Source organism: Cnephaeus nilssonii (genome assembly GCF_951640355.1).
Source record: "Cnephaeus nilssonii genome assembly, chromosome: 24".
NCBI classification, from domain to species: domain Eukaryota; kingdom Metazoa; phylum Chordata; class Mammalia; order Chiroptera; family Vespertilionidae; genus Cnephaeus; species Cnephaeus nilssonii.
Window position 1 is genome coordinate 1,575,454 of NC_137095.1, and position 18,365 is coordinate 1,593,818.

Below are 18,365 nucleotides of genomic sequence, written 5' to 3' on the forward strand. Positions count from 1 at the left end.
GTGCTGGAGATCTGGGGTCAGGTGAGTCCGGAGAGGCAGTACCTCCAGGTGCTGGAGATCCTGGGTCAGGTGAGTCCGGAGAAGCACATGAGGTAGAGGGTACGGGATCTGTTGTAGGCCTCTCCACCTTCTTATAATAATGTTCGAGGCTAGTCTGGAAGGATACCTTCTTCGTGTCCTCCCAAATCTCCTTGTAACACCGCAGGCTATCCATGACCCCTCTGGCAACCTTAGTGTACCTGTCACTGTTGGGGTCCTGAGCCGCAAACCTTGCCAAGGCATCCTCTATCATGGCAAAGGCCCCCGCTAATTCCTTGCTTGTAAATCTCCTGGGCTCTGGGGTTGGTGTGTCTTCCTCTTCAACGAACTGCTGTTTCAGTTGAGTGAGGTCCTCGGCAGATAGCTCCTCTCCATGAGATGCCAGCAGCTCTGTGACATCCTCAGCCTCCACCTCCAAATCAAGCTGCTTACTCAACTCAACCACATTCTTGATGACAACCTCAACTGGATCCTCAAAGCGGTGGAAATCGTTCACAAACTGGGGACACAATTTTTTCCAAACACCATTCAAGTTCGTCTGCTTAACTTCATCCCAAGAATCAGAAATGTTTTTTACAGCAGCAAGAACATTGTAAGATTTCCAAAAGTCCTTGAGAGTCAACTCTTTATCCTTCTCCATTGCCATAGAAGCCATAGCAAATGTCCTTCGGAGGTAGTAGGCCTTGAAAGAGGCAAGGACACCTTGGCCCATAGGCTGTAAAAGGGAGGTGGTGTTAGGTGGAAGGTAAACCACCTTGACATTTGGATGAAAGTCATTCAAATTGGCAGGGTGACAAGGGGCACTGTCCAGCACTAGCAACACCTTAAAGGGCAGCCCCCTTGAAGCACAGTAGTCCTTGACTTCTGGCACAAAATGGTTGGTGAACCAGTCCTCAAATACGCTAAGTGTCACCCATGTCTTCTTGTTAGATTTCCAGATGACAGGTAGTAGACCCTTCCAGATACCCTTGATTGCCCTTGGATTCTCGGCCAGACACACCAAGGGCTTCAGCTTGAAGTCACCAGCAGCATTAGCCCCAAGTAGCAAAGTCAATCTCTCCTTGCTGGCTTTATGGCCTGATGCTGTCTTCTCCTCCTTGGCAGTGTACATACGTGTAGGCAAATGCTTCCAGAACAAGCCTGTCTCATGCACATTAAACACTTGTTGATCACAGTAACCTCCCTCCCTAATTATCTCAGCCAATGCACTAGGAAAATCACCTGCTGCTTTAGCATCATCACTAGCAGCTTCCCCTGGCAGCTTAAGATTATGCAAATTAGCACGAGCCTTAAAACGCATAAACCATCCCTTGCTAGCCACAAACTCTTCACTTTCACTCCCTTTTCCCTTTTGTTTTTTCAAGGCCTCAAACAAACATTTAGCCTTCTCCTGAATCAACGTCAGGCTAACTGGGATACGCCGTTGATACTGCTCTTCCAGCCAAAGCACTAATAATCTTTCCATGTCAATAATGAGACCACTACGCTGCTCTGTAACCACAGTTGATTTCCTAGGAGCAGATCCTTTCACATGTTCAAGTACACGCATTTGATCGTTGATGATTGTTGAGACAGTTGTAGGACTTTGGCCAAGCAACCGGCCAATGTTCGTAGGTGTTTCGCCCTTTTCCGAGCGTCTTATTAAGTCTCCATTCACTTCCATTGTCATGGCTTTCCTTCTTTTTGTAGCACTGCCATCAGAAGAATCTGCCTTATGCTTAGGAGCCATAAGGAAGGGCAAAAATTGTTCAAAATAACAATACAAAGAAAAGAGAGCGAATGAAGCACAATCCAAAATGGCTTATAAACGTCGACTGAATGACAGCGTCTTCCTTGTATAGCGCCGCGTGATGACTTATTCATCCACTCCGCTGGCCAACTGGTTCCCTGGCAAACTTTGTGCAAACGCCTTACATTGAATGACAGAACTTTTTTTTATATAAATAAATTGCACATGGCAATGTAACCCCAAAACGACGTATGTCGAGTCCGAAGTAACAAGAGGACTGTCTGGAGAGAGAAAGAGAGGGTGAGAGAGAGACAGAGAGAGAGACAGAGAGAGAGAGACAGAGAGACATCTATTTTTTGTTCCATTAATTTTCTACATTCTTTGATTAACTCTTATAATGGATGTGACCAGGGTTGGAACTTGCAACCTTCCGTTATTGAAATTATTCGCTGACCCACTTAGCTGATTAGCCTCGGTCAGACATATGTGACATTTTAAGTAACAACACAATAATGTTCCTGAGAATTGATAGATACAAAAACCATCATGATGATTTAGATAGTGGTGGAAGGCTAGAATAGCATTCATGAGATTTCAAAAGTGTCTTTTTTCCAAGGAAATATTTAAAGTAAGCTATATCACTGTCAGACTGTATTATTGCATCAATTATTTTATAGGCCTAGAATGAAGCTCTGATAAGGTCAGTAGGAACTCGGTATCAGCAATGCAGGCATGCAGGGAAACACCAAAATGTATTTTTGTAATGTCCATTTTAAATCAATTCTACTTAAATCAATCTTTAGAAAAGGTTTAATCTTGATGCTTCCCAATAATTTTACTGTTTTATTGTGAAAAGTTTTGAACATATTTGGTGCTTCTGAATCAGCATATTGAAAATAAAATATAATAATGTACTACTGAAATATGTTATCATGTCCATGTTCAAAATCATCATTTTAGCTGTTTGAACCTCACAAGGATGAGAGCATTTACACTACAGATATTAATAAGGATTACATACTTCCCATAATCAGTAAACGCATATAGCTTTTCTCCAATGTGAACTCTCTTGTGGATAAGGAGGTGATTATTGCAGGTAAAAGTTTTCCCACATTCACTACTCTCATAAGGTTTTGCATCACTGTGAACTCTGGTATTGAGTGAAGCTACTGCGTTGCCTAATGGACTACCTACAGTCACTACACTCTTAGGGCTTTTCTCCACTGTGAACTCTGTGGTGTTGAATGAGGGCAAACCTGTGTGTAAATGACTTCCCACAGTCATTATGCTCATGGCTTTTCTCCAGTGTGAACTCTCCTGTGGATAAGGAGGTGATTATTGTGGGTAAAAGCTTTCCCACATTCGCTACAATCCTAAGGTTTTCACCCGGGTGAACTCTCTGGTGTGGAGTGATGGTACTGCTTTGATTGAAGGACATCGTGCAATCACGACACTCATACAGCTTTTATCCAGTATGGATTTGGTTGAGGAATGAGTTTGGACCTCAGGTAGATGGACATTCCATGATCACTACACTCCTATGGCTTTTCTACAGTGTAAACACTTCTATGATGAATGAGGTTAAAGATTTCTCTGAAAGATTTCCCACATTTTTTACACTAATAATTCACTTCATAAAGGTCAGGCTACTGAAGATCACAAAACAAGGAAGACCTCAAACCAAATGACACACACATGGCAAGCACCACATGGAAGAGAAGCAGGTTTGTCAGCTCATTCTTCTGCTATCAGTGTTCAGCATGGTTTGTCTGCTGCTGACATGGAAAGCTGTGCTGAAATATGATTATTCTCATTGCAAGTAATCTCTCTCTCTCTCTCTCTCTCTCTCTCTCTCTCTCTCTCTCTCTCGCTCTCTCTGAATATCTTTCTCTATCTTATCTCTATCTCTATATCTATATTTATATCTATATATACATACACAAGGGTAATATGCAAAGTGTCCCCTCAGGAGTTTAACGAGGAGAACAATCGCTCGCAATGACATGCGCTGACCACCAGGGGATGGTGCGGAACATGATAGGTGATGAATGGGAGCAGCAGGGCGTTGCGGGAGCGAGGGAAGGAGGAGGTGGGCAGGTGGGGGGAACCATGCCCTGGCAGTATGCATGCAGTGAGGGATGGAAGAGGTAGGGAGGCAAGGAATGTGATTGATCTTGATTGCTGGCCAGGCCTAGGGATCCCATGAACAAATTTCATGCGCCAGGCCTCTAGTATTCAATAAATTAGTAGCTGGTGTAAAAGAACTATTTAAGCTCATATGTACATATCATAACACATGTACAGGTCGATGTTAGAGAATACTGAAGATGAAGCAATGCAGAGGAAGAGGTGATGCAAAAAGGCCACACAGATGTAGGTAGTCAATGGCCAGGAGGTCACAGGTGAAATGACAAGTCAGCACAGTGTCAAGTATGGCAGAGAAAAGGTAGAAATGTGCTATTGCCCATGGTACTTGCACCTAAACACTGTTGGAAATGAGCAGGTGCTTGGTATGATCTAAACACCACCCTTATACCATATCTAGCCCACATTTGCAACTCAACAGGACCAGGCCTCTTTTGAGACCATCCTGCATGTTCACCCTGTAAAAAAAATCAGGGTTAATCCTGCATATTCTTCTCTACAAGTATGTACAACAGAAATATTCCACTTATTAATGAAATATGACAGGGATAGGCAGCCAGCACTGGCCTAGAGCCTTTCAGCTTGCAATCATATTTAAGAAAGATAATATTACAAACAACGGAAGTGTGATATTTTAAGAACAGCTCAAGGTTCATGTAAGTAAAGACCATAACCTGACACAGGCATTCACCAAGGACCTTTGCCTAGAGGAAGGAGGTAGAAATGGAAGCCATGGATCTGGACATAGTCACCCTGCCAGGGAAAGGAATAGCAGGTGGGACCCATTAAGCTGTCTGTAAGACTCCTGACTCCCAGAAAAATCCTGCACTGTCTGAGGCAATGTTTGTGGAGTCCTTTGCTGAGGGCTCTCCACAGACCTCACCCATGGCAGCCACAGCACATTTGACAGGACAGTGGGGGAAATGAGCAGAGCCCATGGCCTGGCTGTAGAAGAGTGAAAGATACATCAGAGGAATAAAGGAAGAGAGAACATCATCCCAGGACACTGGGAGAATGTGAAGGTCTTACCTACAGATGATACAAATGCAAATACTTCCAGCATCACATCACAATAGAAAAGTTTCTGAGGGTCATCAAGGAGCCCCCATTCCTCCTGAGAGAAGACAATGGCCACATCCTCAAGTTTCATATACCGTCATAATGGGGACAGTACAGCACACGGTCAAATTCAGTCCTAAGGTTCCAACTCTGTCATATTGCCACCCTCCACATCACTCTGCTCTCTCCACTCCACACACCAGAGAAGTTACCAGGGCTTCATCCCCTGAACGTCACGGTCATGTTATATTTCTACCGATATTTTGTCTTCCCACAATAAAGGCAGTTGAGCAGATAGAAGATAACTGAGCTCTGGGATTCACATGTACGCCACACTTCCTCTTGTCAGTAGAGTGGGTGTCAAGAACATAGGGTAGGAAGAGATGTCGGCCATACAGGGAGTGTGAGTGATTTGATACTGGTCTTATCAGGCAATACCTGTGTAGCCCCTCAGATTGTTCCTCAAAGACACCAAATACATTGCGTCAAACTTCACCCTTACAACCACAATCCCAGAATTCTGAGGCCATAGCTCTGTATTACCTGCTGCACATAGTTCTTTGAACAACACTTCTCTCACACTGCTCCTTTCCCAGAGGCATGGCTTCAAAGGTAACACAAATTTGCATTGGCGAGGACAGGTTGTTTCTTAATCACCTTATTTTCCAAATTTATAGATTAACATCTCCATAATCCATTTCTCTCTTACCCTTCTCCCTTTCTTATGCCCATGGAGAATTTCAAGCTTGGGGAACACTGTTGTATACTCTCATTCCTAACCATCAGTGTGTCACCCCTAACTACAAAAGGCAGGTGGGTACATAAAGGTCATCCAAGCCCTGAACATGGCAGTTAGCACCAAAACATCACCCTTTCCAGGCATTATCCAAAAATCACCCTTATTTTATCATCCAGACTCCACCAGAAATGGACTCTCCCTACTTTCACTCTTATGTCAATGTCACGGTGCTCTCGCCATGCAGTCACACTCCCTCTCCAAGTGCTCATCACTCTTTCTACCACACCTCTCTCACACCTGCACTGCTATAGTCCCACCCCCTGTAATCATCTCCTCACCCTCTTACTTATTATTCAGCATGTGTGGTCAAGAGAATGCTTGCCAAATTCAAACAGGATCAAGTATTGCCCAGACTCTGATAGTCCACACTCATAGAGGCAGCCTGGAATCCTGCTCTGAAGGCCTCTCTCCAGGACTGTTTTTCCCTTAAATCTAACCTATGAAGAACCACAGTCAGATTTCAGGTACTCAGACCTCCCCTCCCCTGGTGCTGCAGGGTTCAATGGGGTCAGGCTGAAAGAACGCTGTGAGCAGAGAGGAGTCTGGGAGGCACATTGGCCCCACTCGGCCTGATGGTGCTTAAAAAGCTTCAGACACACTCTGCACAGCAAGGACGCTGCCTCCTAGGCCTCCTCCTACTCACCACGAGTGGGCTGAAGCCTGTGAGTCCTGGAAGAAACTGAAGAGGTCAAAATGCCCGCCAGGAGGAGGAAGACGGAAGTCCCGCCCTAACCGGATGCACTGACACAAAGTGTCCTTTAGCCCCGCCTACCTCATCACATTCCTTTCTGGGTAATGTAGTTTTCTCAAATGCCAAGGGGAGGGCTAGCATCCCAGCCAATGACATTGGTGAAAAAACGTGATGTGGTTCAGCAAGTGGCCCTGATATGGTTCAACAAGATGGGGCCAGAGGCCTGGTTAACTGGAACAGACTGGCAGACCTCCCAGGATAGGTGTGTGGGGAGAACCGGGAGAGATCCCCCAAAGAATATATGCACAGGCGAAAATGGGAGACATCTGTAATACTATCAACAATCAAAAAGATTTTTGGCTGAAAGACTTATCACAGTATCCTCACAATCTTCTGAACCCATGGTGTGATATCTTTTCTGCATGAAGTCAAGACTTCACATACTTTAGGCGAACCTGAGGCACACCTGTTCCAGGCTGGTTATGCCTGGGACATCCTCTATAAAGACAGGTCATGGCGTAACTTTGCTTACAAGACTTGGGAGAAAATGTGATGGCCCACACTCACTTTGGTGTTGTTGAGACAAATCAGTCTTAACACTATTCATTTTAAAAATATTTTATTGCAATTTTAGAGAGAAGGGGAGAGGGAGAAACATCCATGATGAGAAGGAAACATTGACCAGCTGCCTCCTATATTCCCCCTCCTAGAATGGAGCCGCCAACCTGGGCATGTGCCTTGACCTGATGTGGAACCAATGATATCTTGGTTCCTGGGTACATGCACCGCCACTGAACCACACTGACAGTGCACACTAGCCTCATGAAGAGGTCAAAGAGGGCTCCATCTACAGCACCAGCCTCAGTAAGAGGTCATGGAGGGCTCCATCCACAGGCCAAGACTCAGTCAGAGGACAGGGAGGGTTCCATCCACAGGCCCAGCCTCAGTCAGAGGACATGGAGGGCTCCATCCACAGGACCAGCCTCAAGCAGAAGTCATTTAGGGCTCCGTCCACAAGCCCAGCCTCAGGCAGAAGTCATAGAGGGCTCCGTCCACAGGCCTAAGCTCAATCCGATGTCCTGGAGAGCTCCATCCACATTCCCAGTCTCAGGCAGAGGTCATAGAGGGCTCTGGGTACAGGCCCAGCAACAGGAAGAGGTCATTGAGTGCTCTGACCACAGGCCCGGCTTCAGGCAGAGCTCATCATGGGCTCTGTCCACAGGCACAAACTCAACCAGAGGACATAGAGTGCCTTGTCCACAGGCCCAGCCTCAATCAGAGGTCATAGAAGGCTCTGTCCACAGTCCCAGCCTCAGATAGAGATCATGGAGAGCTCCACGCACTGTCACGGCCTCAGTCAGAGGTCATAGAGTGTTCCATCCACAGGCCAGGCATCTGGCAGAGGTCAGAGAGGGGTCCATCCACAGGCCAAGCCTCAGGCAGGGGTCATAATGGTCTTTGTCCACAGGCCCAGCCTCAATCAGGGGTTATAGAGGGCTATGTCCACAGGATCAGCCTCAATCAGAGGTTATAGAGGGCTATGTCCACAAGCCAAGGATTAGTCAGAGGCCATAGCGGGCTCCATCCACAGGTGAGTCCTCAGTCAGAGGACATGGAGGGCTCCATCCACAGACCCAGTCTCAGGCAGAGGTCATAGAATGCTCCGTCCTCAGGCCCAGCTTCAGTCACAGGTCATGGATGTATCCAACCACAGGACCAGCCTTAGTCAGAGGTCATTGAGGGCTCCGTCCAAATGCCCAGCGTCCGTCAGAGGTCATTGAGGGCTGCATCCACAGGCCCAGCCTCATGCAAAGGTCATAAAGGACTCCGTCCCCAGGACCAGCCTCAGTCAGAGGTCATAGAGGGCTGCATTCACAGGACCAGCCTCAGTCAGAGGGCAATAGGGGCTCCATGCACAGGCCCAGCCTTAGACAGAAGTCATGGAGGGTTCCAACCACATGCCCGTCCTCAGTCAGAGGTCATAGAGATCTCCGCAAAAAGGCTAGGCCTCAGTCAGAGGTCATAGAGGGCTCCATCCACAGGTACAGCCACAGTCTGAGGTCAATAGGGGCTCCTTCCAGAGTCCCAGCCTCCGACAGAGGTCATGGAGGGCTCCAACCACTGGCCCGGCCTTAGGCAGAGGTCATAGAAGGCTCCTTCCAAAGGCCAGACCTCAATCAGAGATCATAGACGGCTCCATCTACAGGTACAGCCACAGTCAGAGGTTAATAGGGGCTCCGTTCACAGGCCCAGCCTCAGTCAGAGGTCATAGAGGGCCCAACCACAGGCCAAGCCTCAGTCAGAGGTCATAGAGGGCTCCATCCACAGATACAGCCTTAGTCAGAGGTCTTGAGGGGCTCCATCCACAGGCCCAGCCTCAGAAAGAGGTCATTGAGGGCTCCAACCACTGGCCCGGCCTCAGTCAGAGGTCATAGTGGGATCCATCCACAGGCCCAGCCTCAATCAGAGGACATGGTGGGTTCCATCCACAGTTCCAACCTCAGGCAGAAGTCATGGAGGGCTCTGTCAACAAGCTCAGCTTCAGTCAGACGTCATGGAGGGCTCCAACCTCAGGACCAGCCTCAGTCAGAGGTCATTAAGAGCTCCCTCCACATGACCAGCCTCAGTCAGAGGACATGGAGGGCTCCGTCCAAAGGTCCACCTTCCATCAGATGTCATGTAGGGCTGGATTCACAGTCCCATCCTCAGGCAGAGGTCATAGAGGGCTTTGTCCACAGGCCCAGCCTCAGGAAGAGGTCCTTGAGGGCTCTGACCACAGGCCCGGCTTCAGGCAGAGGTCATCATGGGCTCTATCCACAGGCACAACCTCAATCAGAGGACATAGAGTGCCCTGTCCACAGGCCCAGCCTCAAACAGAGGTCATAGAAGGCTCTATCCACAGTCCTAGCCTCAGATAGAGGTCATGGAGGGCTCCACGCACTGTCCCGGCCTCAGTCAGAGGTCATAGAGTGTTCCATCCACCGGCCAGGTATCTGCAGAGGTCAGAGAGCGGTCCATCCACAGGCCAAGCCTCAGGCAGGGGTCATAATGGTCTTTGTCCACAGGCCCAGCCTCAATCAGGGATTATAGAGGACTACGTCCACAGGACCAGCCTCAATCAGAGGTTATAGAGGGCTATGTCCACAAGCCAAGCCTTAGTCAGAGGCCATAGCGGGCTTCATCCACAGGCACGGCATCAGGCAGAGATCATGGAGGGTTCCATCCACAGTCCCAGTCTCAGTCAGAGGACATGGAGGGCTCCATCCACAGACCCAGTCTCAGGTAGAGGTCATAGAAAGCTCCTTCCTCAGGCCCAGCTTCAGTCACAGGTCATGGATGGTTCCAACCGCAGGACCAGCCTCAGTCAGAGGTCTTTGAGGGCTCCGTCCACATGCCCAGCATCAGTCAGAGGTCATGGAGGGCTCCATCCACAGGCCCAGCCTCAGTCAGAGGACATGGAGGGCTCCATCCACAGGACCAGCCTCAGTCAGTGGTCATGGAGGACTCCGTCCATAGGCCCAGCCTCAGTCAGAGGTCATAGAGGGCTGCATTCACTGGACCAGCTTCCGTCAGAGGGCAATAGGGGCTCCATCCACAGGCCCAGCCTTAGTCAGAGGTCATAGAAGGCTCAATCCAAAGGCCAGGCCTCAGTCAGAGGTCATAGAAGGCTCCATCCACAGGCCTAGCCTCATGCAGAGGTCATAGAGGGCTCCATCTACAGCACCAGCCTCAGTAAGAGGTCATGGAGGGCTACTTCCACAGGCCAAGACTCAGTCAGAGGACAGGGAGGGTTCCATCCACAGGCCCAGCCTCAGTCAGAGGACATGGAGGGCTCCATCCACAGGCCCAGCCTCAAGCAGAAGTCATAGAGGGCTCTGTCCACAGGCACAGGCTCAATCTCATGTCATGGAGAGCTCCATTCACATTCCCAGCCTCAGGCAGAGGTCATAGAGGGCTATGTCTATAGGCCCAGCCTCAGTCAGAGGTTATAGAGGGCTCCAACAACAGGCCAGGCCTCAGGTAAAGGTCATGGAGGGCTCCTTTCACAGGCCTGGCCTCAGGCAGAAGTCATGGAGGGTTCAGTACACAGATCCAGCCTCAGTCAGAGGTCATGGAGGGCTCCACCCACAGGCCAAGCCTCAGTCAGAGGTCATAGAGGGCTCCATCCACAGGCCCAGCCTCAGTTAGAGGACATGGTGGGCTCCATCTACAGTTCCAGCCTCAGGCAGAGGTCATGAAGGGTTCTGTCAAACGGCCCAGCCTCAGTCAGAGGTCATAGAGGGCTGAATCCACAAGCCATCCTCAGTCAGAGGTCATAGAAGGCTCTGTCCACAGGCCCAGCTTCAGTCCGAGGTCATGGAGGGCTGCAACCACAGGACCAGCCTCAATCAGATGTCATCGAGTGCTCCGTCCACATAGCCAGCCTCAGTCAGAGGTAATGGAGGGCTCCAACCACTGGCCCGGCCTCAGGCAGAGGTCATGGAGGGGTCCATCCACATGACTGGCCTCAGGCAGAGGTCAAAGAGTGTTCCAACCATAGGCCCAGCCTTAGTCACAGGTCATGCAGGGCTCCATCTACAGGCCTGGCCTAAGGCAGTGGTCATGGAGGGTTCCGTCCAGAGGATAGGCCTCAGTCAGAGGTCATAGAGGGCTTCAACCACAGGTCCGGCCTCATGAAGCGGTCATGGAGGGCTCCATCCACAGTCCCAGCCTTAGGCAGAGGTCATAGAGGGCGCCATCTACAGGCCCAGCCTCAGTCACAGGACATGAAGGGCTCCATTCACAGGGCCAGTCTTAGGCAGAGTCATGGAGAGCTCCGTCCACAGGCCCTGCCTCAATCAGAGGTTATAGAGGGCTATGTCCACAAGCCAAGCCTTAGTCAGAGGCCATAGGGGGCTCCTCCACAGGCCCGGCCTCAGGCAGAGATCATGGAAGGCTCCATCTACAGTCCCAGCCTCAGTCAGAGGACATGGAGGGCTTCGTCCACAGGCCCAGCTTCAGTCTGTGGTCATAGAGGGCTCCATCCACAGGTACAGCCACAGTCAGAGGTCAATAGGGCCTCCCTCCACAGGCCCAGCCCCCGACAGAGGTCATGGAGGGCTCCAACCACTCTCCCGGCCTCAGTCAGAGGTCATAGAAGGCTCCATCCAAAGGCCAGGCCTCAGTCAGAGGTCATAGAGGGCTCCATCGGTTGGCTCAACGTCAGTCAGAGGTCATAGTGGGCTCCATCCACAGGCCTGGCCTAAGTCAGAGATCATAGAGGTCTCTGTGCACAGGCCCAGCGTCAGGCAGAGGTCATGGAGGGATCCATCCACAGTACTGGCCTCAGGCAGAGGTCAAAACGTGTTCCAACCACAGGCTCAACCTCAGGCACAGGTCATGGAGGGCTCCTTCTACAGGCCCGTCCTAAGGCAGAGGTCATGGAGGGTTATGTCCAGATGATAGGCCTCAGTCAGAGGTCATGGAGAGGTCCATTGACAGGGCCAGCCTAAGGCAGAGGACATAATGAAGTTTGTCCACAGGCCCAGCCTCAATCAGAGGTTATAGAGGGCTATGTCCAAAAGCCAAGCCTTAGTCAGAGCTCATAGAGGGTTCCATCCATAGGACCAGCTTCAGTCAGAGGTCATGGAGGGCTCCATCCACAGGCCCAGCCTCAGTCAGACGACATAGACGGATCCATCTATGGATCCACTGGTACATCCTCAGTCAGAGGGCAATATGGGCTCCATCCACAGGCCCAGCCTCAGACAGAGTTCATTAAGGGTTCCAACCACTTGCCCGGCCTCAGTCAGAGGTCATAGAGTGCTCCATCCAAAGGCCAGGCCTTAGGCAGAGGTCATAGTGGGCTCCATCCACAGGCCCAGCTTCAGGCAGAGGTAATAGAGGTCTCCATCCACAGCCCTAGCCTCAGTAAGAGGTCATGGATGGCTCCATCCACAGTCCCAGCCTCAGGCAGAGGTCATGGACGGCTCTGTCCATAGGCCCAGCCTCAACCTGATGTAATACAGAGGTCATGCAGGTCTCCAACAACTGGCCCGGCCTCAGTCACAGGTCATAAAGGTCTCCATTCATAGGACAAGCATTAGTCAGAGGTCATAGAGGGTTCCATCCACAGGCCCAGCTTCAGTCAGAGGTCATCGAGGGCTCCAATCACAGGACCAGCCTCAGTCAGAGGTCATAGACGGATCCATCCACCGGTACATCCTCAGACAGAGGGCAATAGGAGCTCCATGGACAGGCCATGCCTCAGACAGAGGTCATGGAGGGATTCAACCACTTGCCTGGCCTCAGGCAGAGGTCATAGAGGGCTCGATCCACAGACCCAGCCTCAGTAAGAGGTCATGGATGGCTCCATCCACAGGCCCAGCCTCAGGTCGAGGTCATGGATGGCTCCGTCCACAGGCCCAGCCTCAGTAAGAGGTCATTGAGGGCTTCGACCACAGGCCCGATTTCCAGCAGAGGTCATAATGGGCTCTATCCACAGGCCCAACCTCAATCAGAGGACAGAGTGCCCTGTCCATAGGCCCAGTCTCAATCAGAGGTCATAGAGGGGTCTATCCACAGTTCCAGCCTCAATCAGAGGTCATAGAGGGCTCCAGCCACAGGCCAAGACTTAGTCAGAGGTCATAGAGGGCTCCGTCCACAGGCCAGGCCTCAGGCAGAGGTCACAAAGGTCTCCCCCCACAGGCCCAGTCTGAGGCAGAGGACATAGAGGGCTCCATCCACAAGCCAGCCTCAGTCAGATGTTATGAGAGGCTCCATCCACAGGCCCAGACTTAGAAAGAGGTCATGGAGGGCTCCACCCACTGTCCTGGCCTCAGTCAGAGGTCATAGAAGGCTCCATCCACAGGTCAGGAATCAGGCAGGGGTCATAATGGCCTTTGTTCACAGGACCAGCCTCAATAGGGGTTATAGATGGCTATGTCCACAGGACCAGTCTCAATCAGAGGTCATAGAGTGTTCCATCCACAGGCCCAGCTTCAGTCAGAGGTCATGGAGGGCTCCAACCAAAGCCCCAGCCTAAGTCAGAGTTAATAGTCAGATACATCCACCGGTACATCCTCAGACAGAGGGCAATAGGGGCTACATCCACAGGCCCAGCCTCAGACAGAGGTCATGGAGGGCTCCAACCACTTGCCCGACCTTAGTCAGAGGTCATAGAGTGCTCCATCCAAAGGTCAGGCCTCAGTCAGAGGTCATAGAGGGCTCCATCCACAGTACTGGCCTCAGTAAGAGGTCATGAGGGGTTCAATCCACAGGCCCAGCCTCAGGCAGAGGTCATGGAAGACTCCATCCAAAAGCCTAGCCTCAGTCAGATGTTACAGAAGGCTCCGTCCACAGGCCCATCTTCAGTCAGAGGTCATGGAGGGTTCCATCCACAGGCCCATCTTCAGTCAGAGGTCATGGAGGGTTCCAACCACAGGACCAGCCCAAGTCAGAGGTAATGGAGGGCTCCATCCACAGTCCCAGTCTCAGGCAGAGGTCATGGAGGGCTCCATCCACAGTCCCAGCCTCAGGCAGCAGTCATAGAGGTCTACATTCACAGGCCCAGCCTCAATCAGAGGTCGTAGAGTTCTCCATCCGCATGCCCATCGTCAGTCAGAAGTCATAGTGGGCTCCATCCACAGGCCTGGCCTCAGTCAGAGAACATAGAAGGCTCCGTGCACAGGCCCAGCCTCAGGCAGAGGTCATGGAGGGCTCCATCTACAGGATCGGCCTCAGGCACAGGTCAAAGAGCGTTCCAACCACAGGCCCAGCCTCAGTCAGAAGTCATGCAGTGCTCCAACTACAGGCCCGGCCTCAGGCAGAGGTCATGGAGGGCTCCGTCCTGAGGATACGCCTCATCAGAGTTCATAGAGGGATCCAACCACAGGCCTCCATCGGGGACTGGTTAGCGCCGGCAGCCATCTGACCATGTCCCCAATCAGGCTTGGCGGCACACTGCAAGCCCTGATCACAGATCACGGACCAGGGCTGGCGGCGTGGGTTAGCGCCCTTAGCCCCCTGACTGGGACACGATCGCGGACTCCTTAGCGCCTGCAGCCGCCTGACCAAGTCCCCGATAGTGCTTGGCCGAGGCACACTGCAAGCCCCCGATCACGGATGAAGGACCAGGGTTGGCTGCGAGGGTTAGCGCACGCCGGCGCCTGATGAGGCTACGATCGCGGACTCCTTAGCGCCTCCAGGCGCCTGACCAAGCCCTGGATCGGGCTTGGTGGCGGCACACTGCAAGCCCCGATCACGGATCACGGTCCAGGGCAGGTGGCGTGGGTTAGCGCCCGCAGCCGCCTCACCAAGTCCCCAATCGGGCTTGGCAGCGGCACACTCCAAGCCCCGATCATGGATCACGGACCAGGGCAGGCGGCATGGGTTAGCGCCCGAAGCTGCCTGACCAGTCCCCCATCGCGGACTGGTTAGCACCTGCAGCTTGGTTCTCCAGTTTTCGGGAACAGTACCGGCTCCTTCCTGGGCCCTCAGCCTGAAGCAGGACCTTGCTTCTTCCCTCATCAGAAGCGGAGGGGCAGGTGTTCGGCTCCTTTGGGACCACGGTCCCTTCACCAGGGACGTATTTCATCACCCGTTTATAAAGCTCACCTTCCTCTGGGGCTGCTGTTGTGGGTGTTAGATTTCCGGGGCAGGGAACTGATAGATCCTCCCTTCCCCCAACTGATGGATGGAGAATGTCCTAAACTCCACCTGCAGCCCAAACACTCCTGAGCACCTAACCAGGCACCTTATATGGACTGTACATTGAACCACCAATAAGCACCTGCCAAATACCCTACCCCCCAATCCTAAGTCCCTAATCATGTGCCTTACATGAAACCACCAATCAACATGTGCCGAGTACCCTAAGCCCCATCCCTTCCCTTTCCTCCCCTCAAAAGGCGCCTTCACCTCTGCACACGTGCTCTCTTCCTTTGGGAGGCAGCCCGGCAGGGGTCTTCTCCTCTAATAAAGCCTGTGTCCGGGTCTCCAGCCCTCTGTCTCATCTTTCATGAACAAAGAGACGAGGGCTGGGCGCCCCCTGATTCAGCTGAGACGCTTCAACCACCCATGTTGCTCCCACGCATGGCTTCTGCCTTTGGTTCTCTCCCCCAGCGCCCTTAGACGACAGAAAAAGCCATCCTGTTCCAGAAAATTCAGAGGCAAATGGAGCCCCGAGGGGCCCCGCCCAGGACTCTGACCATGAAGCCAGGGAGCAGATCCGGGATCTACATGAAGAATTTCCAGAGTCCTGGTCAGTTCCCAGATTGGCTGAAGGCTTGGATGTTAGCTCCGATGTGATCAGAAGGGTTTTAAAAAGCAAGTTTGTGCCCACATTGGAGAAGAAACTGAAGCAGGATCAAAAGGTCCTTCAGAAAGCTGGGCTTGCCCACTCGCTCCGCCAGCTTCCGGGCCCTGGGGATGCCTGGGAGCTGCTTTCTGCAGGCCGCCCCGTGTCAGGAGCTGAAGCCTCATCCCAAGGCCATGGTCACAGCACAGCTCTGAGGGTGACAGAACCGAATACTCAGAGTACAAACACCCTGAGGAGACAGAAGGGAAGGAATAAAGGAGTCCAGAGCCTGGAGAAGGAAAGCTTTGTGCCTGTTGCTGCAGCCCAAGGTCAGCACAGAGAGCTGCAGAAGTACTCCACCAGTGGTTGGGAGGGCGCCAGAGGCTCTGACAGCGATGGACTGCCAAGTGCGAAGGAGCTGGCAGCATTGAAGGCAAGAGAACTGGGTGAGCAGAACTTCAGCAACAAGGTAGTGCAGAGGGGGCGAGAGTTCTTTGACGACAATGGGAACTTCCTGTATAGAATTTGAACTGGAGCCTGGCTGGTGGAGGTGTCATGTAAAATACAGCTGAGCTGTATTGGAGCTGCCTGGATTTCTGTGTGTGAATGGTCCACCTTGGAAATGAGCCTGAAAATGGAAGGAGCCGCTTGGATTTCAATCTGACAAGGGACAGTGAACTTCACAGGGCAGATGTGTATGCGGGCAGCGTGAATAACAGGCTGGGTGTAGTATAGCTCTTGGAGCATAGCTCCTGGTCTGACCATGTGGATATTCAGTACTCACCCTTCTTGCTTAGGCTTTCTGTGTCGAAACCAGCCTGTGTCATATATGTTAGGAGTTTGTTGTCTTTACAATATGTGATGGGAGTAATTTAAAAGTGTTCCTTCTGACATCGTTTACTTCTTGATTAATGAACACTAACAGGTCTGGAGCTGCTTAGTCAATTGGTTGTATTCATTTTGTGCAAAGTAAAGTGAAATGCAGCAAAAAATAAGTATATACAATATGCATAGTCCATGCACATAGACAATAATGTGCTGAGTGCCTACAAATGGTGGGGGCAGGGTAGTGGGAGGCAAAGGGGGATGAGGATGGGGAAATTGGGTCTATTTGTAATAGAGCCAACAATAAAAAAGATAGTTTGCCCACATGGCATGGCTCAGTGGTTGGGCATGGACCCATGAAACAAGGTATCTCTAGTTGGATTCCAAATCAGGGCACTTGCCTAGGTTGGGGAGCTCCATCCCTTGTAGGGGGCATGCAGGAGAGAGCTGATAAATGATTCTCTCTCATCATTGATGTTTCTCTGTCTCCCTCTCTCTCTAAAAAATCAATAAAGAAAGAAGAGCTTTAAAATTGATTTGATTAAACAACACCAATTTGAGTGAAGACCATCACGTTTTCTCCCATGTCCTTTAAGCAAAATCATGCCTTGGTCTGTTGTGTAGAAGATGTCCCAGGCATACCTGTTTTCAGGAACAGGAAGCAGCTGCAGCAGGTCGGCCTCACCTTGGTCTGTAGTATTAGAGTTCATTACTTCATGTTCAAAAACATTTCACTGCACAAGTTCAGAAGATTTTGAGGGTACATTAATTGAAACGGGATAATGAAAAAACGTAGGCTTTATGATAGAACAGGAAGCAGCAGAGAGATAGAACAGGAAACAGCAGGCTCCTTTGACTCTCTAGAAACATTGTGGGAAATAAATGAGCCAAAGCGAGGCTGCTGTTAGCTCACTGGGCATTCAGAGGAAAGGAGGCCGTGAGCGCAGATTCAGGGGTTAGGCCAAGATGAGCTTCACTGCTCATTGCTACCCTGGTTGCAGGTTGCGTGGGATCCTTGAAAATCTTAGGAGAGCCGGGCAAGCGTGGTTCAGTGGGTGAGTGTTAACCTATGACCCTGCAGGTCACTGATCAATTCCTGGTCAGGACACATGCTCAGGTGGTGGACTGGATGCATATTGTGGTGCATGCAGGAGGCAGCCTATCAGTGATTCTCTCTCATCATTCATCTTTCTCTCTCTTTATCCCCCCTCACTTACTCACTGAAATAAAAATATAGTTTTGAATGTATATTTTAAGACAATTACACTTACATCAAAGTTTAAAAAATGATTAAAACTTGCCACCTTCCAATATTTTACTATTTTATCATGAATTTCTTGAGTATATTTGTACCTAGTGCATCAGCATGTTTGTAATAAAATATAATGATGTGCTACTAAAATATCCTAGCAGGCCCATGTTCAGTGCCAACATTTTGCCATTTTGAAACTAATCATGATGAGAGTATTTACCACCCCTCCACATTTATTCATTATGCTAGTCCTCCATAAAGCAATTTTCCATTATCCAACCCTGGCCAAACATTTGGGTAGTTTTTTGTTTACCCCTCACCTTTACGCTGTGGGTTACTGCGCACACTCAATAGGATATCACTCATTTTCAAAAAAGTCTAGAGCAGCCGGGCTGGCGTGGCTCAGCGGTTGAGCATCGACCTATGAACCAAGAGGTCATGGTTCGATTTCCGATCAGGGCACATGCCCGGGTTGCAGGCTAGATCCAGAGTGGTCGTGCAAAAGGCAACCAATGATTCTCTCATCATTGATGTTTCTCTCTCTCCCCC

General features: G+C 50.7%; 2 pseudogenes across 2 annotated transcripts in view; one reads left to right on the forward strand and one right to left on the reverse strand.

The window, feature by feature from the left end:
* LOC307095047 (protein SET-like) overlaps positions 1-18,365 on the reverse strand; it is a 145,497-nt pseudogene that overhangs the window by 50,985 nt on the left and 76,147 nt on the right. The gene's annotated exons all lie outside the window — the stretch shown is intronic.
* On the forward strand, positions 5,356-16,268 carry LOC307094993 (neugrin-like; annotated as a pseudogene). Its single transcript has 2 exons — positions 5,356-5,375; positions 15,565-16,268. The product of its transcript is annotated as a neugrin-like (transcript).